This window comes from Octodon degus, unplaced genomic scaffold (assembly GCF_000260255.1).
Source record: "Octodon degus isolate 3935 unplaced genomic scaffold, OctDeg1.0 scaffold00163, whole genome shotgun sequence".
NCBI classification, from domain to species: domain Eukaryota; kingdom Metazoa; phylum Chordata; class Mammalia; order Rodentia; family Octodontidae; genus Octodon; species Octodon degus.
The window spans coordinates 3,339,716-3,352,512 of NW_004524739.1; the positions used below are offsets into that span (position 1 = coordinate 3,339,716).

The 12,797-nt window shown below is 46.6% G+C and overlaps 1 long non-coding RNA gene across 2 annotated transcripts in view; it reads left to right on the forward strand.

Moving 5' to 3' along the window:
* The window catches only part of LOC111813083, a 23,658-nt gene that overhangs the window by 4,707 nt on the left and 6,154 nt on the right, over nucleotides 1-12,797 (forward strand). The window contains exons 4-6 of one of the 2 annotated variants that reach the window (XR_002818420.1): nucleotides 261-287; nucleotides 7,235-7,413; nucleotides 8,678-8,780. This is a non-coding gene — a long non-coding RNA (uncharacterized LOC111813083). Of the gene's footprint in view, nucleotides 1-260; nucleotides 288-7,234; nucleotides 7,414-8,677; nucleotides 8,951-12,797 lie in introns of those variants that run through there. The other variant, XR_002818419.1, reaches the window with a different exon arrangement.

Here is a 12,797-nt window from a genome sequence, read left to right on the forward strand (position 1 = left end):
CCTCCTTCTCCTTCTCCTTCTCCTTCTCCTCCTTCCCCTTCCCCTTCCCCTCCTTCTCCTCCTTCTTTCAACCTTGAACCCTGGCCACTGCACTCTGCCTAAGGAGGCACTTCATCTGAGATCATATTTATTTTGCTTTTTCTCCTGAAGGATATTTTTTGCCTGTCAGAAATAAGTAGTCTAGATACAGAACTTTGAAGTTGATTGTTATTTTTTTCCCCAAAACTTTAAAAACCTTTCACTGTCTTTTGTCTCTATAGGGTCTGGTTTGAAATTTGCAGTCATAGGTATGCCCCTCTTCTATATTAACATTGCTGGTTTTCTCTGGATGTTTTCTGATTTTTTTTCTTCCTATTTGGTTTTCATTAGTTCGATTATGATATGTCAAGTCTTGGGTTTCTTTGAGGAATTTATTATTTGGAGTTTGTTGAACTTCTTCAATCCACAAAATAATGCCTTTCTTCAAAATTAGGAAGTTTTCATTCACTATTTCTTCAAATCCTTTCTGCATCAATATTTCTCCTGTCCTTCTAGGCCTCCACAGACACAAATGTTAGAGCTCTTGATGATAACTCACAGTTTCCTGAAGTCCTATACATTATTTTATCATTTTTCCTTCTGTTACTCAGATTGGATAGCATACATTCATCTATTTCCAGGTTCATTCACCCTGCTATTATAGCTACTTAAAAAAAAATCAAATCCATAGGACTGGCCAAATAGCTCACTGGATTAAAGCGCTTATAAGCAGGTGCAGGGGCTTGGGAGTTCAATCCGTGGGGCTGCCCATACTGGCCCCGCCCCTGGGGCATGCTGTGACTCACTACTAGTTTGATCTATGCAGTGAGACCCTGCATACCCTGTGCACCCTGTCCTAAAGATGAAAAAAAAATCAATCCATAAATTTCAGTTGTTTTTTCAGTTAAAAATTTCCATTTGTTTCTTTGTTAATAGGCTATATTTGTTTTTTTTTTTTCTAGAAATGTCTGTGTTTGCATTTTTAAAGTATGTCCCTATTTCATGGCTCTTTGAAAGTCTTTGATAATTTCAGTATTTCTTTCATCTTGGGGCTGGGATCTGTCAATTATCATTTGCCTCATAAATCATTGAGATTTTCCTCATTCTTTGTATATGGAGTGATTTTGGATTATACCTGGAACATTTTGAAAATTGGGCTCCTGTTAAAACCTTGTGAAGAATGTTGATGTATTTTTTTCTAAGTAGGCAACCAATTTAGAAAGGTCTGAGGCACAAGACCGGATTTACCTTCTCTGGGCTGTTGTTTCCATTTCTTTTCAGTTTTTAAAGACTTTTTCATATTTTTAAGATGGTCCCTCATGTGCATGTCTCCCAGGATGCACTACTCTGAGGTCAGTTTTGATGCTTGATTCTGATGTTTGGAGTTGGTTTCATACATGCTCAGCTGGGAGCTGGGGCCAGCTCCTCACACACAGCACTGTTGGGTTCTTCAAGATCCTCCTTTCCTACTGTTTTCTCTCCTGCTCTCTCACTCCCAAGGGTCCCTGTAATTCTTTTTTTTTTTTTTAAGTATCAGGGATTGAATTTAGTACCTTGCGCTTGTGAGGCAGGCATTTTTGCCTCTGAGCCATCTTTCAGGCCCCATTTCCCCTGTAATTCTTTCTTTTTTTTTAATTAAAAAGTCTTGTTTATTTATTTGGTACAGGGTCTCAAAATATATAGCTCAGACAAGTAGTGATTCTCCTGTCTCAGCCTCCCAAGCACTGGGATTATAGGCGTGCACCACAATACCCAGTTTCAGTGGCTACCACAGCGGGAGACTGGCATGGCATGTGTTATCGGGGATTGAACCCGAGTCCTTATGCTTGTCAGGCAGTGCTTAGACTGCTAAGCTATCTCTCCAGCTGCCCACCTGTAGTTCTTAAGGCCTCCATTTGAAACTGGGATGGCCACTTCTACCCACAATCCATTGGCAAAGCAAGTCATGTGACAGGCAACCAACACTTCATGGTCTATTCCAGTCCTCAGCAAGGCTACGTGGCAGAAGCAGGAAGAATGGGAAGACTTGTGCGTCTGATGTACCATTGTAACCCTGCAGACTCAGAATGTGACTAGCTGGAATATCCCAAGCTTTCCAGCTCCCTGTTGTCACTCTTCATGTCTTCCAAAATGGCTTGAGCCCCATCTCGCGCTCTGTGCAGGAGCCACTGGATCCCTAAGAAGTCTGCAGACTCCCCCTGGCTGGGGCTCTTCTGTTCACTGCTTCCTATAACTTTTGTTTCCTGCTAAGTTGTACCCATCTCCTTCTGTGTATGTTCTTCTCTCTCCACCTCTAACCACCCCCACATTGAGCTTCAGGCCCCTGTTTGCATAATCAAAGCCCCTGCCTTGCTTGACTGAGCAAAGAGCCATCTATTTTGAGCTTCTGTGCTTTAATATTATAAATTGCTTGTGTGTGGGCTTTTTTTTCCCCTGCCCCCTGTTAACTGGATAACATTCAGAGGCAGAGTAAACTACTTGTTTGGTAAAGGAATAAACTAAGGGAAATAGCTTGAAGATTTATTCCCCCACAACTCCTTCTTTCTGCAGTTGTGCTGTTTTAGGAGAGCATTTTCTTTATTCTTGCTGTTCATATAAACATTTTAAGGACATTGAGAAAGCCTGTGGCAAGGAAATAGGTTTATTGTTGTTTAAATCAGTCTTCTCAGATCCTACTTGGCCACCGCACAGCTTTGTCATGGTGCACCTATGAGCATCTGACAGCCTGGCAAGTGGGGAGAACCAGGTAGGATGGGGGCGAAGGAAGAGGAACAGCCTGTATGTGCTGGTCCTTGCTCTCTCCAGAGGTCACACTCACAGGGGAAAAAATATACTTTATTACTATTATTTTAGTTTTTGAGACAAGGTCTTGCTATGTAGTTCAGCCCGGCTTTGAACTCACAGTGATCTTCTGCCTCAGCTTCCAGAGTGCTGGGATTATAGCCCTGTGCCACCAAGCCTGTTATTAAGCATAAAATTCATAAAGACTCATGAAGACCCCAAAGACTTGGGTATGGAGTTCTTAATTCCTCTCACAGTAATATTTGGGGGTGGGGGAGGCCTGGACAAGTAATTGGATCAGGAGACTGTTGCCTTACTAATGGATTAATTCACTGATGAACTCATAGCTGAATGGGTTACTAGGTAGTGAGGCCTTTCTCAAGCAGGTTGGTAGGGGTGTACACTTTTAGGGGTGTGCAGTGTTCTCTTTCTGTCTCTCTGTCTTTGTCTCTTTGTGTCTTGCTCTGTCTCTGTCTCTGTCTCTGTCTCTGTCTCTGTCTCTGTCTGTCTGTCTGTCTGTCTGTCTGTCTGTCTGGCTTTTCTCCTGTCCCCTGCATCCTGAGTTCTCCAAGGTGGGTAGCTTTCCTCTATGATGGTCTTCTACCATGGTGTTTCTGCCTTACCACAGGCCTGAGAAGAATGGAGCCAGCAGCCAATGTACTGAAACTGTGACTGAAAATAAACTTTCCCTCCTTTAAATTGTTATACTCAGGTATTTTGTCGGAGTGATGAGAAGCTGACACTGTGATCTTAGATCTGTCCAAATGAGGACCCTTTTGAAACTGAAAGGAACCACTGTACATGGTTACACCAGGGTAGTAGGCATAGACTGGACTACCCAGGGCAAGCGTGGCACATGGTCACCTCACCCATTTGCTTTGCAGCTGTTAGGCTGTAAATGAGTTATGTGTTTTCTCTTGACCTCAGTTTCCCCACCTGTGAAGTGAGGGTCTCTGAGTTGGGTTATTTTTCACTTATTCAGTCTTTCAGCAAAGATGTAGCAAGCCTCTCCTGATTGTTGGCCCTGTGAGGACCTTGAGGGGTCAGAGTGAGTACACATGTCCCCACCTTTGAGGAAGGGGCTCGTCATGTAGAAGGGGAGGTTGGTGACTGGGTCATTCAGAGGTCATAGATTCTACTTCATCTAACCTTTAACCTTCAACGTGTGAGCACAGATGGGTCTGGAAGCATCTTTTGCTGATGCATTCTGGGCTGCGACAAAGGAGGATCCTGAGGCATCTGGAGGCCTCACCGCACCTGTGCAGATTCCAACAGCTCTCAGGCTGGGGACCCAGGGAGCTTGCGGACACGAGGCTGCCGCTTCTCCCGTGGGGAGAGCTCATCACCGTGGCCTGCTGCTCTGGGCAATGATTAGCTGTCGAGGTTCATTTGTGCCTCAGACCCCCCACTCCCGCCAGGCAGCACCAGTGGCAGCTGAGGGCTGCTCCCCAGGAAGCAGGAGGGAGGAAAATTACCTTCTTGCCCACCTTGCTACCATTTGGAGTGGCTGCCACAGAACAGCTCACGTCCTGCCAGGCCTGATAACAGAACTGTCATGGTCCATGAACACCCTGGCCCTGGAAAGTGAGTGGAGAGGATTCCAGGAAATTGTAGTGATTGCTGCAATTTGGGCCACCTCAAATTAGATTGCCTCAGGGAGTGATTTCAGACTCTGCAAATTGCATCTGGAGCAGAGCCTGTTACTGTGCTCCTCATGGTCCTGACTCTTGTAGCCCTCCTCAAGGACCATCCTCAGTAGAGACCTCTGCAAGGGGGTTTACATTCCTGTGCATGACCAGATACGCAGTTGCAGCAGGCAAGCTACTTCACAGGGACAGTAATTCATTACCCTTTTTCTTATAAGGAAAAGAAATGCAAAAGAAGAATTCTAGTGTTAGTAAGTTGAAAAGTCCATGGAACTTTCAGGTATGGTGGGTCCAGGTGTTCAGACCAGGTCTTCAGGAATGCACTTCTCTCTCTCTCTCTTTTTTTTTTCCTTCTCATTTCTTTATGAAATATGCTTTCTCTTTCTGGAGGCCCCTAGACTTTTCAGCCCAAGGTGGAGTGTCACTCTCTCAGTAAATCCAAACAATCCGAGGATAGAATTTCATGGGTTAGTGCTGAGTCATGTGCCTATCCCTGAGCCAATTACAATGATGGGATGTTCTAGTTGGACAGGCTGAGGCTATGTACCCACCTCCTAGAACTTAACCCACAAGCACCTAGGTGAGGCTGGTGGTGCTTGTCTTAAGTGAAAGGTACAAAAATTCCAGAGAAAGGGAATATTGGTGTCAATAAAGCAAAAACAGATTCTTTAGCAGGGGGTGAGATTCACGTTCTGATAAGTCAGACCAACAGGCAGTGACCAGTCAGAAAGAATTGGTGTAGGATGGGTTGGGTGCAGAAAATTAACCCTTTAGGTGCTTGGTTATGAGGAGATGGGGTGTGGCTGAGAAAGCACTGGGATATGAGGGCACCCTTAAGCTCAGGGTGCAGTTGACACGACCAAGGATATCTTGTATTTAGCTTATTTCTGTATGACTGCTCAGGTGAGTTCTGGGACACAATCCTTGATGGCTTCTTTTCTAGTTAGACCAGCTCTTGTTTTCCTGGGTTCATATTTGCCCTCAGCTTTAACAGCCTGTCGTGGGTTATATCCCAACTGTCCCCCAGTGGCTCATGTATTGAAGGCCTGGTCCTTAATTGATGACACTGTTGGGAGGTAGTGGAAGCTTTAGGAGGTGAGGCCTCCATGAGGGAATTAGGTCACTAAGGGTGTGCAGTGTGCCCTTGAAGGGGACATTGGGAGCTGGGTCCCTCCCCACCTCTCTCTCCACTTTCTGGTCACCATGAGATGAACAGCTTTGCTTAACCTCACTTACCTCACTTGCCACACAGGCTCAAAAGAAGGGGCCAAAGTGCTTGTGGACCAAAACCTCTGAAACAGAGCTGAAACAAATATTTCCTCCTTCGGAATTGGTTATCACAGGTATTTTGTCACAGTATCGGAAAGGTGACTCCATTCCTGGTGTCCTCAGGCTTGTCACATTTTCTCTGTAGACTTTTGTTGATAAAGACATGGTAGCGTTCAGAATAGACCTGACACCACAGGCACCTGACCTGCTAGGCAGACACTAGAGGACCATGGTGCCAGTTGGTTGAAGTGATGGCTTAGTCTTAGCACATTTCTTGAAGCTGTTCAGAGAACACTATTGTGTTTGAGAATCTCAGGCCATGGGGTTTCTGATGCATACCAGCTTGAATGTGTTCATATGTGTCCAGTGCTCCTTGATTTGGGCAGCTGGGATTAGTGTCAAAGTAGCCATCCTGCAAATGGGAGGTGGGAAGACACATCCAGGAAAGGCAACTTGGGTGCCACCTCAGAGCCATGTGCCATTTGCCTGGGCAACTGTCTTGTACTGAGAGTCCACAGGATACCAGGCCCTGTGCTGGGTGTTTCACCTACTCTTTCTCAATTGAGTGCCACGCAAAAATATGTGCAACTGTCAACCCCAAGGAGAAGGAAACTGAGGCACAGAGTGGCAATCGCTTGCTCAAGCTCATCTGCATGCTGAGTATCAAAGCCAGAGCTTAGGAGCAGAAATATCTGAAGCTGATGACACATTGCCAAAGTCACCTCATATTCCAGTTCAGTCCTCCGGGTCACTTCAGTCCCCACTCAACATTTCAGGTTACCTCACACCCAGATGAAGTCAAAATCCCTTCTTGGGCTGAGCTGGTCTCCCATGACCTCCTCACTGGCCATGTCCCTTCCCCTGCTGCAGCCGCCCTGGCCTCTTGCTTTTCAGGGACCAAGCTCAGCACATTCTACCAGGCCCCTGCTCTTCCCTTTGCTCTGGCTTCTGTCCATCTCAAACCTACACATTTCCCTCTCAGGGCCATTCAAGTGTCCCCTCCCCAGGACCACACCTGCCTGCCATGGCTTCCTTGGCTTTGCTTCTCTACACTGTGAATGTTCTGCTCTGATGCTGTGCCAGATGGGCGTTTGTCACGCAGTTATCTGTGCCTGGGCTGAGGTGTGAGCTCCTAGGGGTGAAGGTTGTGTTATTTTTGTTGCTTGTTCTTTCCCTGGTGTCTGTAGCCAGCTTGTCACACAGTGATGTCTGCAGCTATTTGTGTTCAAATCAGCTTGGAAATGCATTCCTGTACCTATATGTGCACCGCACAGGAGATCTAGAAGCTGCCTACTGATCCTACCATGGGGCCCACATGAGGCCAGTGTGCTACTAAAGGCATCATTTTTATCCTTCCTCTCAATTTTGCTCCTGCTCCAGGGCCCTGTGACTTCCTAAAAGGTGTCATTGCTATTACCCACACTGGTAAGCTCATCAAGGCAATCATGAGAGTTGCTGGTCTAAATTCTTGCTTGTGACAGAGTCACAGCACTGACTTCCTGGCCTGTGCGCTTTTGCAGGGAGAATTAAGTGGTGGATTCTAGCCAGTTTGTGGTGAACAGAAGTGGCACGTCACAGTTCCTGGGCTGGACCTCTGGCTGCCAGTGTGAGACCCTCCAGCGTTCTCTGCCTATCTGCAAAGGTGCCAGTCAGATGCATGGGGCAGAGTTTTAGCCGACTCAATGGACACAGAGCCCGGGTACAACCCTCTGCTGTATTAGGCTTGCTGGTTTGTGCTGCAGAGCCAGCCACCCCTGCCTGGTACAGGGACAGGGGCAGGTAAGTGACCCCTAACCTCACTGCAGAACAGGGTCTCTCTAGGGTGGAGCAGGGCTTGCTATCACTACTGCAGTTGGTCTTTGTCACTTTGTGTGTGAAGAGGATAGAATGGGAGAAGGTTGCACGGGCCATGCCCAGCTTCTCCCTGCAGGGCTGTGTGGCCTCAGCCCAGACACTGTCCTCTTTGTGGCTCTTTCCCATCTGACACAAGAGGACACCAAGGTCTTTTTCCCTCCTGATATACATGGATGCTTCAAGTAATTAAGTCAGATAATGGATGTGAAAACTTGGACCACTTCAGAGTGAGGACAATGGGCTGGCCACTATTATGGAGTCCCTTCTGGACTCAAGACTCTCTGTTTTCTGGTTCCCCAAGCTTCTGGGAAAGTGGCCTGGTCACCCAGAGACATTAACACCCTCAGGTGAGATGTGATGAATTGACTCTGTCTCCTGGTTTGCTTGTTGTCACATTTAATGTAGGCTCCAAACCTGGCCACTCTGTTACTGTCATCACCCACCTCCCTCAGAGTTAACACCCAGCTCCTTTCCACTAATGAGCACTTTGGTAATGCCAGCCCTCACCCTAGTTTTGTTCCTCTCTACCCTTTCTGTCGCATCTGGAGAAAAGAAATAAACAAGTTATCTCTTGCCCAGAGGAAGAGGTAAATCTTGCTGAGCTGAAATTTTTCAGAACTTCTCTCTGGGTTGAATCTTTCTGGGATTCAGAATCCAGGCTGTGGTAACATAACCTGTAGCAGACCCTTGACTCAGGCCCATGGGGTGTTGGCTGAATGATTCCTTGAAAAAGTTAGGATCAACTGCTCAGAAAAGATCTGGTAACAGTACGCCTACAGCCAAGTTAAGTTTCACATAATGCAATTTTGCATGAAACTCATGGATTCTGAGGTCAACACTGTTCCCAGGAGTCATGTGTTGCTTTACCTTTCCCAACATCCCTTGCAGTTAGGTTTGTACCACATGACTGGTTCTGACCAATGGACTCTGAGCAGAGGCAGCAGGTGTTGCTTCCAGACTGAGGTGGCCAGGAACTAATGTGGCTTCTCCATCCCCCTCTTCCCATGGAGCAGTGACCTTGGGGTGCTGCCTGCTCAGTGTAGCTATAAGATGAAGAAAAAGGACATTTTTTATTGTGTTAACCCATTGAAATTTGTGGATTTCTCTAGGTGATGGCCAGCATGAATTCTTCTGCTTGATCCAGGGACCCTTGAGAGTGTGAGCTCCATGTGGACAAGAACCATATCAGTCTTGCCTGATGCAGGTCTTAAGGTCTTGCTTCTGGAAGTCTCTGTTGGTCCTGCTCATTATACTCTGACTCCAGTGTCACTGTCTTATGACATAGACCTTTCTGACATTTTTTCTAAGCTGAAGTCTTCATCAGTAGTGCTGCTAAGGAGTGCATTCTCCCCCTAATCACATGCATGGAGGCTTTCCTTGGGTAATTTGGAAAATTGGTCTCTTTTCCCTTTTCAGTCCAGGGATTGAACCCAAGACTTTCATACTGAGCTACATCTCTAGCCCACCATTTTTAAAATTAATTTTTTAGACTGGGCATGATGGTGAGCACCTGTAAAATACCAGTGCTTGGGAGGCTGAAAATAGGAGGATCACTATGAGTCTGGTCTGTGTAGTGAGACCCTGTACTAAATATATAAAAAATTAATTTTTTTTTGAGACAAGGTCTTAGTCTTTCCCAGACTAAGCTTGAACTTGCAATCCTCCTGCCTCACTGTCCGAGTGCTAGGATTATAGGCATGTGGCACCATTCTGGCCTATTGACATTTGAGTCAGGTGATGATCCATAGCCAGCTCTGATCCAGTAGAGTGGCTGCTCTCACTGGGTCAGTCTTTGCCAGACGATGGCCACTTGCTTCTATACCTACCACTGGGTTTCAGCTTTGCATCCCCAAATCAACCAGAGGTCTTTTTCTAGAATCATGTCTGACTTTGTCCCTCCACTGCTGCAGAACAGTGTTGTTCTGGGCTCCAGATCTTGGGAGCCCTGTTCCATCACATAATGGCTCTGTGCCTTTGGCAACATACCTAAGCTCTGTGCATCTCAGTTTCCCCAACTGTTGAGGAGATGATGGTGACACCTCTTTCCCAGGCTTCCAGGATTTAATGAGTTCATACACATAACATAACTAGGTTTGTGGGGAAAAGAGTTTAAAGATCTCAAACCAAAATCTCTTAGGCTAATGTCTCTTGGGCCTGCTGTTTGAAGCTGTTTGCCAGGGCCCATGCTGAGCACCCTTCTGCTTCTCCTCGCCTTGACCTTCTACCTAGCCAACTGGATCCTAACACACCTACCCTGTCTCCTTTGCCTGGACTCACTTCTGCTGTGTCACTCTGGAGATCTGGCTGATACTCATCCTTCCAGGAAGCTCTCTGCATGGTTTTGCATAGCAGAACAGCACAGACTAGGTGATTTGCACAGTAGGAACTTGTTTTCTTACTCTTCTGGAGGCTGAAAGTCCAAGATCAGGGTCTCAGAAGATCTGAGTTCCTCAGAGCCACTCTCCTTGACTTGTGGAAGGCCACCACCTTCTTTCTGTGTCCTCACATGACCTTCCCTTTGTGCTGCTCAAGTCTGTGTTTAAATTTCCTCTTGTAAGGAAAAGTTTTCCTGCCCATCCTAAGGACCAGATTTTAGCTTAAGCACTTCTTCAAAGAACTTACTCCAGATTACACTATGGAGGTTAAAACTTCAACATATGATTTTTTTGGTAGGTGGGCACATTTAGATCATAGCATCCTCTATGACTATAGGGGTCCCTCAACTCTTTGTATGTGTTGCTGTTGTAGCCCTCAGCATCAGATGATGGCAAAATTTCTTCAGCAATATTTATTGAGTACCCACTATGCACCAGGCATTAGGGGACAAGGCAGATCTGAGAAGGGCATTGTGCCTGCCTCCTTGGGGCAGGTGTCCTGGAGATGGAGACAGATACAGAACAAGGGCAATGTACTAAGGTTCTGTAGAGAAACAATTAATAGAATACATATATGTACAATTTTGCAGGAAGATTTATTAGGCTGGCTTATAGGATCAGAGGTGGGAGAACTCACAATGGTTGTCTGTGTGCCTGAGAGCTGGATGATCAAGTGGCTGTTCAGCCCAAGAATATGGAAGTCTCTGAACAAGGGGATCAAGGCTGCGGTAGCAGCCTAAGGTCAAAGGCTTGGAAGCTTCCTGGAGAACTGCTGGTGGGAGCTGGCATTGGAAGGCTGAAGAAACCGGAAGCCTAGAGAGTGAAGTCTAAAGGCAAGAGCAGCAAGTGCATGCCAGCTCAGGAAGACCGGGTCCTTCAAAACAGGCACGCCTCCTGCTTTCTCTCTCATGCCGTCCCACCCAGGTGACCAGCCTGTGTGTCGGCACCACCCATAGCCCCACCCAGGTGGGTCTTCCCCTCTCTGTTTGCTGGCCTATGAGTCAGTTATGCAGAGACACGCCCACAGCTGTGGTGTGTCAATCCAGTCTGCGAAGCATATCTGAATCTCCTCACATCCCCATGTCTTGCTGAATGGTCACAGGAGATAAGGGTTGGAAAGAGGCAGAGCACAGCACTGCAGATGTGCAAGACAAGAGGACACAAACTGGGCCAGGAGGCCAAAGGGGAGCCTGAGAAATGACGTGGTGGGCGATGTTGGATTTCCACTTAATTAAGAATAAAAGCAGCAGCCCTCATTTATGAAGCCACTGCAGAGTGTAAGGGCCCGGATGCTCCCTGTGACATCTTTGTCACTGTTCATTAAACTCCCTTGTTCAATTTTCCGGGAAGGTTAGTGGAGTTTTGAAGGCAAAGAGAGTTGCCTTCCTTAGAGGACTCCACTCAGGTCTGAGAGATGCCAGAGTTGTACCCTTGTATTCAGCATCCCTGCTGGTAGCCTCTCTTTCATGCTTGCCTCTCAGCCCATCCTTCTACTGACCCTGGTCCATACTCACACTCGAGTTTTGCTATGTTTTAGTCCCATGGCCCTGGGACTTGGGGCAGTTGTCCACCTCCTGATCCTGCCTATCCATAGGATTAAGTTCCCTTATACCACTAAAGGTTGGATGTTGGCCAAGTGCTTTATTCTTACAATAATTACATTGCAATTTGGGGCACAATAATGGCACTAGTTTCCCTTTCTCAGTCCAAGTGTCAGAATTCACAGTGGAGAATGAATCTCCTTTCATCACTGATAGAACTGATGCTGGAGGATGGACCGGGCCCTGTGGTCACATGGACTCCTGTGGGCCTCAGGACTAGACAGGAAAGTCCTCCCTCAGAGGGATGTTAAGCCCTGGGGGATCCCTTGTGGCAGATTGTGGATGCTGTTGCTGCGAAACCACGGTGGGAAAAGCTGGCCCAACCATCCTTTCCTGACCACTGGAGCTTCTCAGAGTCTCCCCACTCAGTATTTGCAGAATACACTCAGCAAGTTCCACTAAAGTGTGTAATTCACAGACAGGATGCAGAACACCTGTGCCTCAGACTTCTTTCATAATTACTGGCACTGTGGAAATTGCAGGGATTAGAAACGCGATTGGAAAGGAGAATGATTGTCACCCAGAAAGTTCAAATGAACCGAAACTCTTGTAATAAAGCAGCTGGGATTTGCATAAGAAGCAGGTCCAGGTCCATTAACTTGATGTGACCTTCTAGAGTTTTCTCTAGAAACTGGGAAGAGTGGGCGTGAGTGTGGGTGGTATCAGCTGTGGTGAAAAGGTGACTGTCTTTGGGAAATTAGTTATCTTTCTCAGAGTTCATGAGGCCTAGCCCTATGTTCAAGGCCAGCGAATATTCCTCCCCTACTACTCCTTCCCTACCACACTCCATCTCCTGCAGTCAAGCTGGGGGGGGGGGCACACAGCTGACCCTTGAGAACCTGGGACTAGAGTATAGGCTTTCCAGGGCTGTGTTTAGTGATCTTACCAGTGCATAGATTATTGTTTTCTTTATCTGTTTTGGTGCCAAAATTTGGGCTATCAGCCTGTCCATTAGGTTGACAGAAAATGTATTGTTCAAAGAAGAGCCTTCTTCCCATATAGTTGTGGGGTCTCCAGGAAACAGTAGACAGTGTGTGGTGGTGTTCTAACCTCACTGCCCACCATACTCAGAGGCATGCTTATTACTGCTCCCTGTCACACGCCTAGGGCTGTCAGCCCTGTTTTCATTTGCTATGTTCTTCACATTGGAGTTAACTCAAGATGAAACCTACTTGCTATACCCAGTCTTTATAAACTCTACCAACTAAGAGAAAAAGAAGGTAACTTGGAACTTTTATTAAAATTCTTTTTCT